Below are 19647 nucleotides of genomic sequence, written 5' to 3' on the forward strand. Positions count from 1 at the left end.
CATGTTTTGGCCTACTTTAAGTCTTGCTCGGTAAGCTTTCAAAGCTGCATTAATAGGCTCAGAAATTTTATCTACCAAAATTGATCCTCCGAATTTCGCGGTGGTTTCTTTGATTTCGCTCCCAGTTTCTTTTACTTTTACTTGGAATAGTTTCTTTGCTTTCTCCTTGATTTCAGCCCTTTGTTTCTATCTTCTCATCGCATACCTTTTGTTTCTGCTTCTTTTGGCCTTTTGCAAGGAATTTTTTGTATTCTCCAAGTTATCAGAGGAGTTATGTTTCTTTTTCTTAGCATGGGCTCTGGTGATTACCTTGATTGTGACAATTGGTTCACTTTCCGATGAGCTACTAGGTATCACTTGGACTACGTTCACTGCTGTTTTACCCTTGTTTAAAGGATTTTTTGGACAATCTTTAGGGAAGTGTCCTCCCTTTTTTCAACATTGTATGCAATAAGCTTCAACTGGCTTAATAGTTTCCAGTTCTTGGCTTAATCATGGGTCTTACCATAGGAGGTCTAACACCTTGATTAGATACATAGTACATTGGTGCAAGCTCTGGTGTAGTATAAGTCACAGGTTCTTTCATTGGTGGTGGATGTGAATTATACCAATCTCCTGCTACCATTACTGTAGATGGACTAGGCTCAGCATAGGATATAATAGGCACTAGTGCTTGTTCATCTATGACTCCCTCTGGATGCATGTACTTTACAAGCACTACATTATGTCCAAGATATGGAGGTTGTTGACCTAACATAGGCTGAGGTCTTTCCATACCCATTGGTGGTCTTTGAGTTGGAGCCATATTAGGCTGATATCGATACATGGGTTGTCCATGTAGTCTCATAGACACGTAATGAACATTCCCATCATACTTTGGTCAGTAATAGCACTCATTGGTCTCATGGTTGGTCCATTTACCCTCGATTGTGCACCATTTCTGCGGCCTAATTGGTTGTCCCTGTTGAGGTATCCCTTGCCCTGGTTCCCTTATAGGTGATTTTTGCATGTTATTCATCATGTCATTCATCCTTTTGAGGATGTCTTCTATGGCTAAAAGCAGTACTGTAGTAGCCGTTCCCACTTGTGTCGATGCTGTTTTCTCGCTTTGGTTATCCTTAAGGACGTCTTCTTCATTGAAAATATCACAATTGTCTCCTAAGTCAATAGCATCTGACACACACTCTTCTAGGGTTGTATGCTTCTTGCTATACAGTATAGCATGAAGTTCTTGGTTTATCAATCTCTCTAGAAACAATGATACTAGTCGTTCTTCTGCAGGTATCTCTAGCTCTGGGCATCTTGCAATGTATTGCTTCATTCGAATTGCACAATCCCTAACCGACTCACCTTGTTTCTGTTTAAAACTATAGATTTGAACCACAATATTATGTTTGATCCCCGTTATGGAATAAGCAGCTATAAATCCTTGAGCTAATGCATTTAAGTCTATGATTGACCTTGGTGAAATGTTTTGGAACCATGTCAATGCTTTTCCTTCTAATGTCATTTCAAACCCCTCGAATTGAGTATGGAAATCAAATATGTGTTTTGCTCTTAGCACTTGTTTAAAGCATGCTAAGTGGTCATATGGATCCTCAGATCCACTGTATTTTCTAACCCATTTTTGAAAATCAGCTGATCTAACATGTCTATTTGGTTCAACTCCCGGTGTCCTGGCAGTTGGTCATGTTTTGAGTCCTTCAAACTAGTTTGTTGGAAATAGTGACTCGTGTAGCCTTGGACTGGCCTTAGTGTCACCCGGTTTTTTTCGTGATGAGGTGGTTTTTGGTTTCTTAACATTACTCTCAAAAGATCTCTCACGGTGTTCATCTCTTGGAATAGTTTTTGGTCCTTGGCCTAATATCCAATCCCTTATGGAGTACCCTTGGTATTTAGTTTGTTCCACCTCCTCAGGAGTCATCATAACAAAATTTTTGTTATAACAATCCCTAAACAGGTAGGTTGGTAGATCTGTTGAACCCTTATCTTTGATTTTGAAGATATAGATGTTCTTCATGGGCGTTAGCTGTCCTGATTTGGCATGAGAAGTTCATAGAAGATCTTTTACGTTTCTATCTTCCCAACAATAGACTCTGATACTAGGATTATCCATACTAAGCCGTTTCAAAGGCTTCAAGTCAACTTGATAGTATCCCTCAAATTCTAAAGTTGGTCGTCCTTCTTTTGCTGCCATATCTGGAATTATGGTATTTACCTCTAACCTCCATTTGTCTATCACGTCAGGGTTTTCAACTTGTAAATACTGAGTTCCATTTCTATCCAAGTACATGTTTCCTTGTTTGTTTGACCTGATTTCCTCTTCAAACTCTATGACATGGTCATCAATGCAAATAGCATACTCTTCATTAGGATCTAGGTAAACCTCCATGGCAATTAGTCTTATAAAAAGAGAGTATATGCTTATAGTGCACTATCGTTCCGGTTTTTGAATGAGTTGCATAGGAAGACATTTTAGATGTTGATTCTAAAAAAAGTGTCTGAGACTTCTTCAAGGATAGTGTGCAAGGGATTTCCTTGATTCACACTTTCTTTGGTGGATAGTCTACTAGCGGTCTCTCCAAATATGCCTTGGTTTGCTAGTATACAACCAGATCTAAGGTTCATATAGACTTGTGAAGCCCTGGATAGAGTACTTACCATCGGATTAACTAGTTGTCAATTTCTTCCACTTGACTTGATTGCAACTTCCATCAACAAGCTGTCAATTCCTTGACTGCAACCTAATTCCTGTGTCAATTTTCATCAAGTTAGCTATCCTTTCACAAAGACTGTACAATTCTTGCTAACTATTGTGACTCATCTATGTGTATCTCTTCAAATTGAGCTAAATGAGTCAGCAATTGAGATTTTTAGATTCTACTTTTGCAAAAAGTCAAAGGACTAATCTATAACCTGAAAACTGAGTGAACATGTATCAATTTGGATCCAATTGAACCCAAAATTTCCGGGTGGCCTTGTATTATGTTTGTCTAACACTGTACAAGTTCAAAAGTCAAAATTGGTCTCTCTTTGTAGCAGTAGTAAATAATTGTTGTAACATTTAATGGCCTAGTAACTTGTGTGTACCGGAAAATAGCATAAACATAGTGTGCATTTCATTTGAATAGATTGCTCATGAGAATAACAAGAGTGCTTGGGTGGAGAGAGCAGTAAAAAGCATAACACCTAGTTAGATAGCATGACCAGTTCTTCAAAAGAGAGAGAAATTAAGCTATTGACAATAGTTGAGGACCGGATTTGCATGGAGCCGATCCCCCCTCCAAAAGGCTTTGTATTATGGTTTCTCCCATCAAGAGAGAAATTTTACAATACAATTCTTTGTGTTCCTTCAATACTAGCTAGTGCAATGAAGATGGAAACCTTAAGCACTAAGCAATACACTTATCAAACACAACGTCAATTCCCTCATGGTCTCAGACCCAAGACCTCACACACCTTCAAAGATGGTGAGAGCTAGTGGGGTATGAGAGTAGATTGAGAGGAAAAAGGAGTAGTCTTACGAGAAAGATGTACATCTCCTCACATAATCACTCATATTAGCATAACTTAGCTTAGTAATTAGTATGGTAGAGGAGATGACCATGCATTGAATCTTGGCTCTTGGTTGGATTTGCATCACAAAGCCCAAGAGTTGTTGGTGTAGGCCTCCCTTCTCACAAGCTTGGAGTAGGTGATAAGCTTTCCATTAAATCTTGAGAAGAGAGAGAGAGAGAGAGAGAGAGAGAGAGAGTCTTCTTACTCCACACATAGACTAGTGTGAGTGTGTAATGCAATAATCCTTGAGAAAATCAGCCCCATATCTCTCTTGGTTGACCCCTCTTGCTATTTGCTCATGCAGACACCTCATTGGACCTCCCCAGGCTTAGCCAATAGGATTTTAGGAGCATAAGTGATAGCCTTTTGACATGTGTCCCCCTTTCCCCTTTTGTGAGAGCTTTAGGTAATCAATTGATGCAACTAAACTCTCATTGGACCCCTTTGTCTCCTGGACAATAGGAATCATGCAAGCCATTGGGCTGTGGTGAATGCTCATTGGACCCCTCGGGAGACTGTCCAATAGTCTTCTAGAGAGATTAATTCTTATTGGCTCTTTTATTAAGTGTTTTTAAATTAATTAAACTAAATTTACTCTATCCTAATTCTCATTGGTCAACCTCCAAGGCCATCCAATAGGATTTGAGTACACCTTGTGGGCATCTGGGCTAGGGAGCTGACATGTGTCCCTCGTTCCCTTTGTGTAAAGGGAGCTTGTGTGTGTGTGTGTGTGCATTTCTCTCTCATCTCCTACAACTAGGGCTCACCCCCTCCTATGTAGGGATGCATGAAGACTTTTTGGGACACACACAAAGCATCCAATTTCCCTAATGTTTGACCTTTGGACACAACCTTTGAATTTTGGAACCTTAGCATTTTGGAAGTCTTAATGGGCTGAACCTTAGTCTTTTAAGCCCATTGTTGCACATTGCTCTTTTGCGGATGGCCCCCGCTTTGGATCCCCATTTTCCCTCCTTTGGATCCCTATTGTGGCCGGTCTGCCAGCTTAACCAATATTCTAGCTTTTTCTCCCCTGGCACTTCCCCATATTAAATGATCAGTTTAACATGAGAAAATCATTTAGGAGGATTAGATATTAGTTATTATGACATTACCTCTTTCTTGAAATCATAGTCGTCCTCGACTATGGGGTAGAGAAGATAAAGCATATTCATTAGTCCTTTTCCCAGCGGGTATGTAGAGGATCCCTATGTTACCCTACGCCATCGTTCCAGAATGGATGACTAGTCCATTTGGCTCTTCAGATCCTAAGCTCCCGCAAACATGTTTGCACATTAGTCCTATCAATCTTCCATAGTAGAGTAACAAGCTCTACTTGGTGTTTGGGAGATGTCGTCTCTGTAAACTTGATCTAACCATGCATACTACTTCACATTTGTGCACAATAAGAAAAAGAGAGTCTTTTAAGACAAAAACTTTGTTCATTTTTAACATTTTGTACATTTGCTTACTCTTGGGAAGCATTGTAAACATTGACAAGGTTTAGGTTATCCTTTAATTGTATGCCTTGCATCCATCTAGCATCTTCAAAAGGATAATTCTTAAACTTAATAAGATATCGTCGGATAGTCTTACCGCCTCTTAGTACCTTGTCTTCATGTCGGAGAATGGACACGGGCTACAGCACCTCTTCTTGGTCCTCGATCTCCGGTGGGTCTTCAGTAGTTGGTTCTTGTGGTGGCTCTCCTTCGTAAGGCTTTAGAAGGCTCACATGGAAAGCATTGTGTATGAGCCAATAGCTGGGTAGCTTGAGTTGATAGGCCATCTCATTGATTGGCCTAAGAATTTGGAAGGGACCATAGTACCTTTTTGCTAACTTAGCATAGTACTTTTGGTGTCCCGTAGAATTCTTGCCCGTCGTGTGCCTTAATCGAGCCTTGGGAAATTTGATTAAGACCCAATCATTTTCTTTAAAGGCTTGGGCTCTTCTATGCTTATCAGCAGCAGCCTTTTGCCTTTGCTGTGACATAGAGATAGCATCCTTAATCTTTTGGAAAGATTCTTGTAGGTCTTGGCTATACTCATCTGCAGCGAAGATCTTCCCGTGTACTTTAAGTAGCAAGGGACTTTTTGATCTTACCTCAATTACCTCGAAAGGTGCTTTTCCCGTGGCGGTATGTACAGTGTTATTCTAGGCATACTCCACTAAGGGTAAGTACTTTTCCCATTGGGATCTTTGATCTACTTCCATTACATAGGCTTTTAGTAGATTGAGAATTGTTAGGTTAGCTATTTTACTTTGGCCATCCGTTTGCGGGTGGTAGGCCAAAGAGAAGTTTAGCCTTGTCCCTAAATTCTCAAAGAGACCCTTCCAGAAATTACTTGTCATTCTAGGATCTTTATCCGACACTATGGACATTGGCAAGCCATGGTACTTGAAGATTTGTGAAATGAAGAGGGTTGCCATTTGATGGGCTTTGATAGTCATTTTGACAGGTATAAAATGAGCTTGTTTGCTAAACCTGTCTACTATCGTCCATATTCTCGTACTTCCATGGATCGACTTAGGCAATCCAAAGATAAAATCCATGGATATGCTCTCCCATGGTGAATTAGGGATTGGCAAACGTTGAAGCAATCCAGGTTGCTTCCCTTTATCAAACTTCGTCTTTTCGCATACCACACATTTACAAACATACTCTTGTATGTTTCATGGTAGGCCAATAGAAATATGTTTCAATCCCTTTTAGGGTAGACCGAATCCCTATATGCCCTGCATAAGGAGGAGCATGAAATTCATACATTACTTTCTCACGTAGTGAGCTAGTAACGCATAGTCTATTGCCATAGAGAAGATAACCATCTTGTAAAGTAAATGGTTCCTCTTTCTTCCCTAGCGCAAGGGCTGAAATCACATCTCTAAAATTGGGATCAATAGCATACTCATCTATCATAGAAGATAGATCATTGTGAGTTGCTATGGAAACCGCATTCACTCTCGGCCATCTTGAGAGTGCATTGGCTACTTGATTATGCTTGCCATCAATGTGAGCAATATGAAAATGAAATTGTGAAAGGAAATTTGCCCACCTTATTTGTTTGTCAGAGAGCTTGGTCTGCGTCATGAAGTACTTAAGACTTTGGTGATATGTTCGCGGAATGAAAGGAGTCCCCAATAAATAGTGCTTCCATGAGTCTAAGGCATGTAGAACTGCGAGGAGTCCTTTTCATATATGCCTAGAGCTTGCTCAACAAGGTCGAGCCTTCGACTTTCATAGGCTATGGCGTACCCTTCTTGGAGCAAAACATCTCCAAGGCAATCACCACAAGCATCACATTGGACCTCAAATGGCTTTGAGAGATCCGGTAGTGTAAGCACAGGTTGAGAGATAATCTTCTCTTTAAGCTTTTTGAAAGCATTGTTCTCCTTGGCAGACCATGAATATCTAACGTTTTTCTTTGTTAGGTCATGTAATGGTCCTGATATTAGTGAGAACTTTTCTATGAAGCGTCTATAGTATGCACACATACCTATAAAGCTTCTTAGTTCATGAAGATTCCTTGGTTTAGGCCATCCTTTTATTACCTCTAACTTTGATGGATCCATTTGGATGCCATCTTGAGAGATAATGTGACCTAAATATTGAATCTCTTGCAAGAAAAATTCATTTTTCTTTCAATTAACATAAAGTTTATTCTCTCTTAGAACTTGAAATATTACCTGGAGGTGTTGCTTGTGTTCATCTAATGAATTAGAGTAGATGATGATATCATCAAAGATCACTCCAGTGAAGGTTTGGTGAGGCCTGAATAGCTTCTCCATCAAGTGGTTGAATGTGGCTGGTGCATTGGTCAAGCCAAAAGGCATGACAATATATTTGTAAAGACCAAACGTAGTGCAAAATGCGGTCTTTACAATGTCTTGATCAACTATCCTTATTTGATCATAGCCACTTTTTAGGTCCATCCTACTAAAGTAGGTGGAACCTTGTAGCTTATCAAAGAGGTCTTCTACCCATGGAACGGGAAACCTATTCTTGATAGTGATCGTATTTAGTGCTCTATAGTTGACACACATACGATATGTGTTGTCTTTCTTTTGCAGTAGTAGCACAGGAGAGCAAAATGGAGATGAGCTAGTCCTAACCATGCCCTTCTCAACTAACTCATGTACTTGCCGCATAATCTCCTCTTGTTGAGCTTGAGAAACTCTATAAGGAGGTTTATTAGGTGGTGAACTTCCTATCCAGAGATTTGGAACTTGATTTGGTATCAGCTTTCCCTGCAAAAAATCCCTTATTTGCTTCAGCCAAATTAGACATTACACACAAACACCTTGTATTTTATCCTTCCTAACAAGATAGAGAAGGGCAGTCTACAGAAAAAATGCGAACAAAAAGCTTTTAAAGTTTAGCAAGGATACATCACAGTGAGAATCAACGTTGCTAAGTTCATATAATACTTGGATTACGACCTAGTGGCAGTTCACTAGAGGCAGCTAGAAGAAGTTCAATTACATGGTCATCATTGCCTCGTTTAGGAGGTAGCTCACAAGGGATGGCGTCAATAAAGACATCTTGAAACCCCTTGAGAAAATTGGATAAATCTGATTCCTTGTGTGTGTGTGTGTGTGTGTGTGTGTGTGTATAGTTTCTTTTGGTAAAACATTAGGTTCATTTTGAGAATCTTTAAAAAATCATGTACACGAAATAGAGCTCTTTATTGACTTATTGAAAGCTTGTGTATGTACAATGGGTATGGTGTTACCCATTTGGCATCTATGTACATATCTTTTTTCCTGAACCTAAAGTAGATTCTCCTTTCAGGGAATTTAACATTGGCAGCCATGCAATCAATCCATGGTGCCCCTAGGATTACATCCTCATGTTTGAGAGGAGAGATAAAGAAGTCCTCTTTGTCCACATAGCTTTGGACATGGAGTTTCAATTTCCTGATTCACGGAGTGACTGAAGCTTCTTGCCCCTTGAAAGCACCGTCTTCCGGGTAGGAAATCTCCCATCTCACAGGCTTGTATGACTAGCTTGGTGGCCAACTCTGTGGATATGAAATTATGAGTAGAGTCAGGGTCAAACAGAATAAAAGCATCATGTTCTCTTACCTTTCCCCAAGCATGGCATACAGGAGATCCTTTGTGGTGAGTTTCCTCCTCTTGGATTTCAACCAAGGTAGCTCTAGGAGGCTCATGGCGGGTGTTCTTTTAAGAACAAGTGAGGTATGTATGCCCTTGCTCGCTACACTTGAAACAGCGGTGATCCTTGCGATAACGCTCAAGCTCTTCAGGAGAGAGTTTGTTTTTGCCTTTGTAAACTTCCTTCTCCTTAGCTTTGTTGGAGTTGCCCTTAGGAGACTTTTGGACATTATCCTTCCCCTTAGGCTCATTGGAACCCTTGTTTTTTGTGGGCTTAAAATTTCTCTTAGACCCTGTTTGGAAATTCATTCAAGAAGCCACCATAGTATGGTGTATAACCGTTGATATGGTGTGTGGCCTTTGGGAGTTGACACACTCCGGAAATTTCTTCAATTAATCCTGCACAAAAATTTGTTGCTTTTTCTCTCCAAAATCCAACTTTTTGAAGATAGTGGCTTTGAGTTGTAAGTCACAAAACTTGTCTACATATTTGTGAATGGCTTCATAGGGAGAGAGCTTCAAGCTTCACCATTCGGTGAGTACTTTGTCTTTGGCTTGTCTTTGGCTTCATAATGGAAGCTCTTAAAGCTTTCCATGTTCGTGGAGCTTCACCATTGGCCCGTAGGCTAGACCACCATTCTCTGGCGGAATTTTGAAAGTGCATAGCTACATGGCATAGCTTAGAGGACTACATGAAGCCCTCATCTCCAAACGCCACATCGAACTGTTGGATAAAGGCCAAGACTTTGTCTATAGCACTAAAGGTGCCATCGTAGGTAAGGAAAGAGATGCTCTTCCCTCCCTCTTTGAACTTCTTGAGCTTGGACGACCTCTTCCACGTGGCATAGGATTTCCTATGGCCTCTTCTTTTTTATGGTTCAAAGGTTGCGCCATCACTTTCTTCAGAAGGTGAAGAATTTGAGGAAGATGGACAAGAGGGTGACCTCTTTATTGCCTTTTTCTTGCCTTGATCTTCTTTGTCTTCACCATCACTTTCATAAGAGGAAGAGGATGAAGAAGATGGAGAAGATTTGAATTATGATGTGGAGAAGTGTGCGATGGTCTTCTCCGTTTTGGAGGTGATGGAGAGTGTTTAGCCCGCCGTCTTCATGGAGCCATCTCCGCCGAGGTGGTAGAAGACTCACTTCTTTCTCGTTCCTTCGGTGGGGGCTCTTGAATTCTCCTTTGAGAAGGAGATGCATCATCAAGGAGCAAATTTCTGAGTTGCCTAGTAACTTGTGTGTAGCGGAAAATAGCATGAACATAGTGCGCATTTCATTAGAATAGATTCCTAACGAGAATAACAAGAGTGCTTGGGTGGAGAGAGCAACAAAAAGCATAACACCTAGTTAGATAGCTTGAACAATACTTCAAAAGAGAGAGAAAAATTAAGCTATTGACAAAAGTTGTGAAGACTGGATTTGCGTGGAGCCGGTCCCCCCTCCAAAAGGCTTTGTAATATGGTTTCTCCCATCAAGAGAGACATTTTACAATACAATTCTTTGTGTTCCTTCAATACTAGCTAGTGCAATGAAGATGGAAACTTAAGCACTAAGCAATACACTTATCAAACACAACATCAATTCGCTCACGGTCTCAGACCCAAGACCTCACACACCTTCAAAGATGGTGAGAGCTAGCGGGGTATGAGAGTAGATTGAGAGGAAGAAGGAGTAGTCTTACGAGAAAGATGTACATCTCCTCACATAATCACTCATATTAGCATAACTTAGCTTAGCAATTAGCATGGTAGATGAGATGAGCATGCATTGAAGCTTTGCTCTTGGTTGGATTTGCATCACAAATCCCAAGAGTTGTTGGTGTAGGCCTCCCTTCTCACAAGCTTGGAGTAGGTGATAATCTTTCCATTAAATCTTGAGAAGGGAGAGAGAGAGAGAGAGAGAGAGAGAGAGAGAGAGAGTCTTCTTACTCCACACATAGACTAGTGTGAGTGTTTAATGCAATAATCCTTGAGAAAATCAGCCCCCTCTCTCTCTTGGTCGACCCCTCTTGCTATTTGCTCATGCAGACACCCCATTGGACCTCCCTAGGCTTAGCCAATAGGATTTTAGGAGCATAAGTGATAGCGTTATGAAATGTGTCCCCCTTTGCCCTTTTGTGAGAGCTTTAGGTAATTAATTGATGCAACTAAACTCTCATTGGACCCCTTTGTCTCCTGGCGAATAAGAATCAGGCAAGCCATTGGGCTACTGAATGCTCATTGGGCCCCTTGGGAGACTGTCCAATAGTCTTCTAGAGAGCTTAATTCTTATTGGCTCTTCTATTGAGTGTTTTTAAATTAATTTAACTAGATTTATTCTAGCCTATTTCTCATTGGTCCACCTCCAAGGCCATCCAATAAGATTTGAGTACACATTGTGGGCACCTGGGCTAGGGAGCTGACATGTGTCCCTCATTCCCTTTGTGTAAAGGGAGCTTGTGTGTGTGTTAGTGAGTTTCTCTCTCATCTCCTATAACTAGGACTCGCCCCCTCCTATGTAGGGCTGCATGAAGACTTTTTGGGACACGCACAAAGCATCCAATTTCCCTAATGTTAGACCTTTGGACACAACCTTTGAATTTTGGAACCTTAGCATTTTGGATGTCTTAATGGGCTGAACGACCTTAGGGTCTTTTAAGCCCATTGTTGCACATTGCTCTTTTGCAGATGGCCCCCCCTTTGGATCCCTATTTTCCCTCCTTTGGATCCCTATTGTGGCCGATCTGCCAGCTTAACCAATATTCTAGCTTTTTCTCCCCTGGCACTTCCCCATATTAAATGATCAGTTTAACATGAGAAAATAATTTAGGAGAATTAGATATTAGTTATTATGACAATCGCGATTATTTACTTTTGCAATTTTTTGCACTTTCTGGCTTGATTTGCCAAGTATACAACTTGTTAAGGTCTTCTAGACAAGTTTCACTAAGTTTGGATAAAATTTGTTTAAGTTATCGAACTGTTTTGTGTCCATAGACTCGGTTTTCAAGAATCTGGTTTAAGTCTCACTTTTGTGATCCAAATTTTACTAACATTGATTTGTGTGGTCTACTTGATATGCTTGACCGTGTGGTATACTCAAATGTACAAGAATATCAATTTTTGTAGCAGATGTAAGTAATTGCGAGGGTTATTTACTCCAGCTATTTTTTTGCACTTTTTTGCAATAATCTTGATACAGATCTGTTAAGCATATTAACTTATGCTCCCTAGCCAAGTTTCATCAAGTTTGGATAATTTTTGTTCAAATGGTCATCAGTTTTGTATTTGCAGACTGACTTTGCAAATGTGGTCACAATTTCCAATCCAATGATCCAAATCTTACCAAATTTGGTTTGTGGGCGTATTATAACATAGTTTAGCTAGTGGTATGCAGACTTGGTCAAAAAAGTTGAAAAATGGGGTAGATGTAAATAATCACGATTATTTACTTCTGACAAATTTTTGCATCTTTTTGGTCAAGTGAGCATGTACATTTATCTGTCACATCAATATAAGCCTATGAATCAAGTTTCATTGAGTATGAACAAAAAAAATTTCAATTTAAACTCAAGTTCACAAAAGTCAATACAGAATTTAGTTTTTACTGAGTTTTTGGTCAATTTGGTGGTCCAAATCCTATGTGTCTTTACAAAAGTTGTTTGTACACATGAATATACTCTATGGTATCAACCTTGGTCACTTTTGAGCTGAAAGTAAATAATCACGATTATTTACTTTAGGCCTAAAATGAACACTTTTTTTAACTTTTTCACTAGCCAGTCTTTTCATGAGCTATTTTAAGCCTCTGAGTCAAGTCAAAACTTAGATTGGCCTAAAATATCAAGAAAAAGTAAATAATGTGAGTTTTTGCAAACTCTTGAAATTTTTACCTCAATGCGTCCATGAGCTTACCCACTGGTTCATACAACTTTTAAAGCATACTCTCCTATCGGATTGAGTGGTTGGCAGTCTTTTGGTGCTAGCTCTAATCATAGACCTGAAACTGTGCAACTTCACAAAACAACTCACAATTCATTCTTTTGGAGAGAGAAATGTTCTGAAATCCACCTTGGATTCTACTTATCCTACTCCTAGGTTCTACTGCAATGGGATTGTAGAAAGTGTCCACAAACACTCGTTTTCTTGTTTTTTATGGTTTTCTGAGCTTTGATCTTAAGACTTTTTTCGTCCATCAATCATTGTCAAAATCCTTATCTAATTTTACAATCCTACAATCTTAAAGGCACTCATCAAGTACGATTACTTCCAAGCTACCTCTACACAGCAAAAGACGATAATCTTAAGCTATGCGGTTTTAAAAAGAAAGTTTTGACTCTAGATGAAAGAGAAAGTTAAAGGATAACTTCGCAAAACGCTCGTGTTTTTCCCTAGTTTAGGTCTCTTCGATCCCCGGCAGCGGCGCCACATGCGAGATGGGTGTACCACATGCGAGATGGGTGTATAACCTCACTCCTATCTTATTGCAGACATAGCGAAAACCACGAATAAATTGTCAATCCATGGGACGAAGCTGACTCAATTAGTGCATAAAGGCTACAAGAGGTTGTGAATCTTTTAGAAAACAACAAAATACTCGCATTTAACTCAGGTTACACTCAAGTGACTGAAATCACCAAAACCCAATCGCTCATCGACAAACAAATCACATCCATTATAGCATCAAACAACATCCAAACGTAACAAAACGTTTAAGCAGTGCTCGAAAAAAACCTAGGTTTAGTGTAATCTCACCTACAAATTTTGAGATTTACCTCATTAATTTTTTATTCTAAGTTTTGGAAACCTAAGGGAAAAGAGATCCCTAAGGTTTTTGAATTGTAAGGAGTGTGAGAAAAGATAAACCACCTTTATAAAATATAAGAGTAACATTCTTTTAAGGGCAAATAAAAAAGTATGAGGTTTATATTATATTGTGTGTGTGTGTGTGTGTGTGTGTGTGTGTGGATGTATGTTATGTGTTATGACTCATCACTCTCATGCCTCATTAATAATTATGTGATTTTAGACACTAAAGTCTTAGTCTAGACTCTAAAAGTTAAAACATGAATCCTAATACCTATGTGCACCAAATTCCAATCAGTGCGACCAAGTGGCAAGTTGTCAAAATTTTATTCATGCTTTAAAAATTAATTAGCCCAAGTGGCAAGTTTCAACTCCCAACGTTCAAAATAAACGTTATTTTAATTTTTAGCTCAAGGCTCAAGGGGCAACTTGCAAGCCTAAACTTTCAAGGCTCACTTATATAGTTTAAACTTTAAACTTTGAAGCTCCCCCCCCTTTTACTCTCATGGAGTCTCATCCCCCGCCTCTGGAGTTTGACAAATTGCAAAATTTGCAAGCTTGGTGCCTCATTTTAATGGAGTGTGCACTTGCCATTTAGCATTGACTAAAGAGCAACACGTTACACAACATCTCTGTCATTCCCGTTCCTCATCACATCATCTCAAAGCTACTATAATCAAGAAGAACTCAGACGCTGCTAAGCATTGGGGAAAAGCTTCTTTCCTCATCCCATCTCTGCCTATGCGATTAAGAAGAACTCCAAGAAGAGGTCAGCTTCTCTCTCCGTCTCTCTCAATCCATTGTAGTCTTTTAAGACTTTATTTGAATAACAACTCCAGAGTACAGATTCATTACTTGTGGGCTTTGTGTGTGTGTGTGTGTGTGTGTGTGTGTGTGTGTGTGTGTGTGTGTGTGTGTGTGTGTGTGTGTGTGTGTGAGAGAGAGAGAGAGAGAGAGAGAGAGACAGAGTTAGAATTAGTCATGCATAGCTTATAATCTTTTTACTCTCAATATTCCAAGTTTTTTGCTTTCAATCACTTTGAGGTTTTCTTCAACAATGTGTACTCATATTTTTTTAGAAGTTTATGAATCTTAATTTTATCTTGTGGACAACCTTTCCATGCAGAAAGCAACTTGGAGCTCCTTTTCAAACTAATTGATATGTGTTCGCGCACGAAGCTAAAGCTATAAGATCTTTCGGATTATCTTTCGATTTAGGAGCCACCACATCAAACAAATTCTCTTGCAAGGTTTTCTTATGGCCTCAAATTCCTCTAAGCAAAAATCTTTGCTTGCTATGCCTGGGTTTTCAAAGCAAGTTAACATTAGCAATGAAAAAGGAAAAAGAAAAATTGAACTTCTGCTTGATGATAATGATGTGGATGATATAGAGGTTGAAAATGTCGGTATAATAGAGGACGCCAAAAGGCGTTAAAAAACTCTAACTTCGTGGAATGATAAATGGAAAATTTTCGGGTAATAGGTTCTTGAAGTGCAAAATTTAGGGATAAAATTAATTTACCTATGTCTACACGTTTTTTAGTTTTTTTAATTAGAATTTATTTTAAAAACCTACTTACTTCCATAGTTGAAGGTTTTATAAGACTAAAAATCTAAGTTTTTTTCAAGCACTGCTTCTAAGACATGTTTAAAAGACCTAAGCACACATGCTTATGGTCTCAAATCTCACTTTAGGTCAAGTGCAAAAATCACGATTATTAACTGCAGTGAGTTTTTGACCTAGTCGTTTTCGACCCAGAATGCATCTAAATGCTTAGCAATGATGCCCCAATACCCCACCTATACTTAGTTTTTGATTTTGAAGTGTAAATTCTTACTTATGATGAGATTAGGCCGCGGGTCGGCGACATCAAAAGCTACAAAATATTGTAAAATGCTTATGTCAATGCGTAGATCTCTTACATGTGGTTGTAACGCAACAAACGCGACTGCAATGTGACAATTGGGGAGGGAGTAGGAAGCGCTAGAAGGAGAGAAGTCAGCGCCATTAGCTCACACTGTATTTCATTATCCAAAAACTTACGGAAAACTTACAAAAATTGGCTTGTATTCCTTAGCCAAGGTTTTTGGTGGTCAAAACTAATCAGCTGAGAGCTTTAACTAAAGACAGGTTGATATAATTTGGAACCTTGTAGCCCCGGCTCATCAATTACAAAGTTTATCCGAAAAATGGAAGTTACAATATTCCTGATTCATCAAAATAATAAATGTTTTTACAATGAAAGCTCCAAAAAATGATATCCGAGTTAGCTTACTGCTAACAATGGTATGGAGCAAATTGTAATAACAAGTGGTGATGTGTGTAGCAATTTGCAAATTACTCCCTAGCATGTAGCTCTTTAAGTAGCCTAAGGAGTGTGTATATGTGTGTGTTACGGAGAGAGAAAAATATTAACGCGAGTGTGTATCAGGAAAAACGCCGAAATCGATTTTGCTAGGTAACAAGCACGTAAGTTTAGCCAGCTAAAAGATTCCCCTAAAGCACTATATGGAGGGTTTGTGTGTGTGTGTGTGTGCGTGCGCGCGCGTGCACCCACCCTTACCTAAGCTGGAGAATGAGTCAGCAGTAGGCACATTGAGTATGGGCCTACTACCTCATCAAGTTTAGTATAAAATAGTATGGACGTTATTCACAATCAATTGTAGAAGTTTTCCATGCTTTTACCCGGTTGTAGAAGACCGTCCATCCAAGAGTTGTCCGGTCACAGGTAAAATGTTCCTGAAATCATAAGAAAAATACAAAGGAAAGTAATTTTGGATTAACTTGCAACCTAAAACTAGCAGAGTCAAAGACTATAGTAGCTGAGAGCGGGAAGCCAATCTATTGACAAGGAGAGACCATCTAACACATCTCAACCTAACAAGAAATTATAGACGGTGGGTCCATCAAAGTTTTTAAATAAAAATCTCCAAAGCTAGCATCCTGGTTATCCAGCATTTTGGGAGAACCTTGTGTTTAAGACGTGTGTGTTGTTGTTTTTATACTTGTACTTATACACAAAAGAGCATACACTTCAAAAGACAATTGACTTTAGACAAAGGACAAGGATTAGCACAAAACCGACTCAGTCTTTTATTCATTTTTGTACATCATAGTGAGAATGAGGTATCATTCTAGTGATATGTACATAAGAATTGTCAAAAACAATTGATTCTAAAGTGACGGAGGCCAAGTCAGGTTCAATATTGACGGACATCAACAAAGCCAAAAAAGATCCTTAGTAAAGATAGAGTCCTCACTTACATCCATATAAACAAAACAACAAATTCGTTAGCCTTGAATACGTTTAATAGGTGTCAACGAACCCTATCAATCGTTATCCATGTCCTACTTAAAACCATTTTTAACTTAAGCCTACCATCCATGAAGAGTTAAATATAACAAGTATCCATTTTTTTTAAAAAGTAATGAGGCTGTCACAGTGAGTGAAGAGGCCATTACCCCGCTTTATCTAGTGTAAAGTGAGTTTTTTATTTTAAAATTCATTTTAGACTTGTGATTAGAATGCCATCACCCCTTCTGATCCAAATGGAATTCTTATAGTAGGTTGTAAAAGTAAGTAGTTACCCCTTTTTTTCCTTTTAAAAAGGAAATGATTCATATAAATTAGATCAAGCTATAATTAGAAGGCCATCCATCACCCCTTCTAATCCAAGTGTTTCACGCAGTTTTATCCCATGAAGTCTATTTGTCAACCCACTTTAGGCTTTAAGATGTTCTTATTTCCAAGCAATCTAGGTCAAAAAATAGTTTAGTCACTTCTTATTCAAAAAAATCCATGGTTTAATTACTTCTTAGTCAAAAATGATTTAATCATTATCTATGCAATACAACTGACTTGTTCTAATAAATATAGTTACAAATGTTAAATCATTCCTAGTCAATAGCATCTGTACAAGCTAGGTAGTGAAAGGTGTTATCAACCAGGCATTACGCAAGTTATGAACCAACAGTCATTAAAGTAAGCGCCACTAGTAAGCTAGGTTTGAGATGAAACACCCAATTTATACCCTAAAAGGGTTAAAGTGAACATTTTAACATGTCTAATCATCAAAACATTACTAAGTAGGAAAGCCTGTCAACCCTAATCAGTCAGGTATTCCGAGCCATCACGTGGCCACCAACAAGTATTTAGAGCCAGCAAGTCGCATTACTTCTAAGCAGTCTTCTTGTTAAACCACATATAGTTTAAAGTTGTTTTTTGTAATGAAGAAATGGATCTAGGATCAAACCCTTTATAACCCTATTAGAGAGATATCCTTAGGGCCGAAATGTTATGTAAGTATGTATCAAAAAAAGCACAAAGATTTGATGGATTTAAGGACCCAATCATTGACCTAACTGGTATCGGTGTAAAACCTAGGATCACATATGCCATATTTATCCCCAACCAACCCAATTTGTGAGGTTCACTCCTGGTATTAACTAAAAATATGCCAACCATTCCCCCTAAGTTTGGGCAAAAGTTTAGGCCAAGTAATACCAATATCTGTGGTAGAAATCTCCCAATCTGGTTAGTAAACCCTATTCTAACAGCCATTAGGCTAATATTAGTTTCAATAAGCCTTCTTTCCAAACCACTTATGGTTTTCGTAAACAAGTCATCAGTATTATTATGCAAATATAAGTTTTTAAAAAAATCTCAGTAGCCAAGTACCACGACTCAACTGAGACCCCATATTAAACCTACCATAGTGTACGGTAAAAAATAGCATATATAGTTTACAATGAGGCAAAAATTACCCAAGTATTTCCATTAAAAAAATCCTAATTGTCACCATGTGATGCTAATCATGCCAGCTACAAAACAACTCAGAAAGCTACTTCAATATACTTGCATCCTTGTTAAATGAAAAATAAGCCAGAGAGAATAACTGAAATGTTATCGACAAGTAATCATAGGGAAGGAGCACATCTTGCTCAATTCGTCCCCTTCGAAGTTCTTTTGCAAACAAAATTGGTTTACCATAGCTATCCAATGTATGGTAGTAAACGGAGATTAAAAATGTGTTTAAAATATTCATACTACAGGTTCACCTCAGTAAAGTGAGTGCAAAACCACAAGATAACTGAGATTATATCTTTATTGAAAACAACAATATGCGGACTTTATACAACCCAAACATGCCTAGAAGCATTCCCTTAAAGCGCTCAATACCTCGTCATCAACCATCCAGCCAGCAAACATCAAAAGCACAGCCCAAGATTGTAAATATCTTTATAACGCAAAGAGAGAGACTAGTGCGACCTCAGCCAGTAAGGAGAAAAGCATTATCACCGAAGTTAAATCAAGGTGGGGGATCATTAAAGCAACTAATTACAGCAAAAATAAACCAGATGTAGGTTTTGCAGTAAATTTAAATCATGTATGGTTTAGCACCAACCTGAGAGGCGGTGCCCTACTCGACCAACTTTATGTTGCAAGGGTTTAGTTCAAGAAGCTTATCAATCTACACCACACAGTATAATCGCCAAAAAAGCCCTCAAACTCACTTTCCAAACACACATAAACGCAAGCAAGGCTAAGTGAGGGGCAAGACCAACCCTCACCTTTAAGTAGAGGCCCCTTTAGTCGATATCAAACAGAGACACCAGCATGCCGAGCTGTTAAATTTTGAAATCCAAGTGTGCAGGCAGTGGTCAAGCTTGTATGAGTCTACGGCACTGGCGAGAGAGAGAGAGAGAGAGAGAGAGGGGGGGGGGGGGGGGGGGGGGGGGGGGGGGGGGGGGGGGAAGATATACCATTGCTAGGATTTAGGTGGGGACGAAGCAGGCAAAGAGTCTCGTGACTCCACTTGGAAGGAGAACCATATTCAAGGGCGTGTAGTCCATAATGCTAGGGTTATTAACCCTTTGAGGTGTGTACGAGGGGAGTGTTCATATTATAGCAGAAAATCAATTCCCCAAATTGTTTAAGGGTGAGTTCCTCCAATATCATAATTACACCAAGGGCTAGATGGTGTGGTCGGTGGTTCAATTTACTAGGAGAGTGGAAGGTACGGAACAAGTTATTATGGGGGTGAGATTAACCTAAAGCAAATCGACACCCACACTTTGCTTAGGGTAATAGCCCTAAAGAGTAACTATTGTAGTTCTAGGTAGCTAGGTTAACCAACCATAGCCAAACAATGTAGTTTGTCAATTAGAGACCGAAGTTTCCATGTGTCAAAT

This window comes from Adiantum capillus-veneris, chromosome 2 (genome assembly GCF_014529385.1).
Source record: "Adiantum capillus-veneris isolate H3 chromosome 2, ASM1452938v2, whole genome shotgun sequence".
Lineage (NCBI taxonomy): Eukaryota > Viridiplantae > Streptophyta > Polypodiopsida > Polypodiales > Pteridaceae > Adiantum > Adiantum capillus-veneris.